This window comes from Erinaceus europaeus, chromosome 3 (assembly GCF_950295315.1).
Source record: "Erinaceus europaeus chromosome 3, mEriEur2.1, whole genome shotgun sequence".
Taxonomy (NCBI): Eukaryota; Metazoa; Chordata; class Mammalia; order Eulipotyphla; family Erinaceidae; genus Erinaceus; species Erinaceus europaeus.
This window is the reverse complement of record NC_080164.1, coordinates 3,687,945-3,691,108: the sequence shown is the minus strand read 5'-3', so window position 1 is coordinate 3,691,108 and position 3,164 is coordinate 3,687,945. Positions and strand designations below refer to the sequence as shown.

Genomic DNA, 3,164 nt, shown 5'->3' with positions numbered 1-3,164 from the left:
GGAAAGCTTTGGGAGTGGTAAAGCAGGGCTGCAGATATCTCTCTATCTCTCCTCCTCTCTAACTCCCAAGTTCATCTTAATTTCTGGCTGTCTCTATCCAATAAATAAATGAAAGAAGAAAAAAAATGTCTAGTACTTTGATCCATTTTTTAATTGGGTTATTTCCTTTCTTTTATTTGATAAAACACAGAGAGAAACTGAGAGGAAGGACAAGAAGGGAGACAGCTGTGGCACTGCTTCATTGCTCTGGAAGCTTCCCTCTCCTGCCAGTGGGGAACAGGAGCTTGAATTCAGGCCCTGCCACGTGGCCACATGTGCTCAGCCAGGTACACCCTACCAGGTATACCACCACCCAGCTCCCAGGCCCTACTCTAAGAATCCTCAGTCCTTGTACTACCCCTCCACCCCCTGTGCTAAGATCATTTCCTTTGCTAGTTCTTTCTTATTAGTTTCTCCCGGCCCCCAGGTCTCAGTTTATAGTTCACTTGGTACCAGCAGTCTGTGAATAACCACACCTCTTGAGGTGACTGTGGTGGTGGTGAGGGTAGTGTATGCTGTCTCTCCCATGCGATAGTGACATTACCTATTTCTGTGTCTTTTCCCACTAGGAGACGAGGAGGAGGGACAGTGTCTGTGATGTTTCTACTAGCATCTCATCATGGAGCTCGTTCTGTGCTGCACCATGGACGCTTAATACACATTTACTGGATTGAGTGTACAGAGATAGCTTCTGGCAGTGAGAGGAATTCTCTATCTTCTGTCTAATCTTCTCTGGTTCACATTCCCCTATGATCTAAACCACAGGCCAGGACATCTATAAAAAACCTGTGAATATGCATTACTGATAAACAGAGACACTGTGAAATTTAGTCAAGAGGAAGAAAAACACCTGTTTTAAAGTAAAAGACTAGCCACTCAGATTTGAATTTCACTTGCCCTTCAAGGCATTGGTTTTCTGAGATCATGGTTCACTTTTTGCAATTTTGTTTTCCTTCCTCAGTAATTATATTTATTACAAGGATACACTTATTTATTTTCCAGCTATCAAAAGTTCAGATCCAGCTGTACAAAGCGTGTAGTGTGTCAAGTGTAGTTTCTATTTGAAATCATAGACTTAGCATGCCTCTCCTAATAATGCACACACTGCTTGATTCTAAATGAGCAGGGCCAAGGATTTTAGAGTATATATGTTCTCACGCTCCACTTCTAGTGCGTCTCTTGCTGTAAGGTTGTCTTAATTGTGTTCTGTGACTCTGACTTTGATCCTAATACTTAAGCTTGGCCTCTCAAAATAAATCTGCTCTACTGTTCTGTATTAGATTCTCTGGGTTCTGATATTGGCTCCAGTGTTATTAGCTGCATGGCCTTGAGTGAAGTGCTTAATCCCTATGCGTTTCAGTTTACTAATTAAAAAATGTGAATAAAAACAGGGGGTTTCCTTAAGGGCTTTGGGAAGTGTAAAAAGAGATAATATATTAAAGTAGTCAGCAGAGTGTCTGACTCAGCATAAAGTCTTAATCATTATTGGGCCTTAATAGTTTTTTAATTTAATTTTTTATTTATAAAAAGGAAACATTGACAAAACCATAGGATAAGAGGGGTATAGCTTTGCACAGTTCCCATCACCAGACCTCCATATCCCATCCCCTCCCCTGATAGCTTTCCTATTCTCTATCCCTCTGGGAATATGGACCCAAGGTCATTGTGGAATGCAGAAGGTGGAAGGTCTGGCTTCTGTAATTGCTTCCCAGCTGAACACGGGGGCGTTGACAGGTGAGTCCATACTCTCAGCCTGTCTTTCTCTTTCCCTAGTGGGTAAGGGTTCTGGGGAACCGGAGCTCCAGGATACATTAGTGGGGTTGTCTGTCCAGGGAAGTCTGTTTGGCATCATGCTAGCATCTGGAACCAGGTGGTTGAAAAGAGAGTTAACATACAAAGCCAAACAAATTGTTTACCAGTCATGGACCTAAAGGCTGGAATAGTGCAGATGAAGAGTTGGGGGGTGTCCCTCCATTTTGTAGACAGTTAGTAGGCATATTTTACTTATATTCCAAAGGGCCTGTGGCTATACTAGTGTTGTTTTTTTTCTTCCTGATAAGAAGGTGGATTCTAATTATTGTTTGGGGAGTTGGTGTCATGGCTGGCAGAAGGACCAGAATGCTGGATCAGAAAAGAGAGTAGCTCCCTAATATGGGAAAGGGCTATAAATATTGTTGACTGTAAACCCCATCAATTTGATTTGGTCTGGGGCCCATATTCAGCTTAGGAGCCTATATGACCTCTGCATCCCTGTAGATCTGAGCTCACATTTCGTGGTCATAAATAGGAACGTTCCAGGCTGCCCCAATATCAGGACCCATCTTCCTCAGGTGTCGCAGAGAGTATGTTGTCCAGCCTCTCTTCAGAGGATGGAACATTCTCTACCATTTCGATCCATGTTGAGGGAAAGGTCCTATGAGGGGGCCTTAGTAGTTTTAAGTCTTCAATGGGTCCAAAGTATTTTCTTTTTTCCTCAATTTTTTTTAGTTATTTAATACTGATTTACAAAATTATGAGATAGCAAGGGTATAATTCTACACTGTTCCCACCAGCAGAGTTTTATGTCTCCATGCTCTCCATTAAAAACTGCAGTAGCTCCCCCCAGGTCATAGATAGGGAATGACTACTATTTTTATAACTATCTATATATATTTGCATTTTCTTTCTTTTTTTGCCCCAAGGGGTGTGTAGAACCTCTAAATTCATTTTGAAGGGTCCAGGAAGTCCTCCTAAGGCTATGAGGTTCCCTTTGCTATTAGCACCTGCGTTTGAGCCACTATTACAATAAATTTTCTTTCTTTTTTATTGATTTAATAATGATCAGTAAGATGGTAGGAGAAGAGGGGTACAGTTCTACAAAATTCCCACTACCAGAGTTTTGCATATCGTCTTCTCCATTGGAGGCTTTCCTGCTCTTTATCCCTCTGGAGTATGGACCCAAGGTCATCTTGGTGTGCAGAAGGTGGGAGTTCTGGCTTCTGTCATTGCTTCTCCACAGGACATGGGTGTTGGCAGGTGGATCCACAACCCCAGCCTGTTTCTGTCTTTCCCTAGTGGGACAAGGCTCTGGGGAGTTGGGGATGCCAGGTCACATTGTTGAGGTCATCTGTCTAGGGAAGTCAGGC

The 3,164-nt window shown here is 42.6% G+C and overlaps 1 non-coding gene across 1 annotated transcript; it reads right to left on the bottom strand.

The window, feature by feature from the left end:
* Positions 1-2,722: 2,722 nt before the first annotated feature.
* On the bottom strand, positions 2,723-2,854 carry LOC132537934 (small nucleolar RNA SNORA68). The gene has a single exon (XR_009549339.1). It is a non-coding gene; the product is annotated as a small nucleolar RNA SNORA68 (small nucleolar RNA).
* Positions 2,855-3,164: the final 310 nt, after the last annotated feature.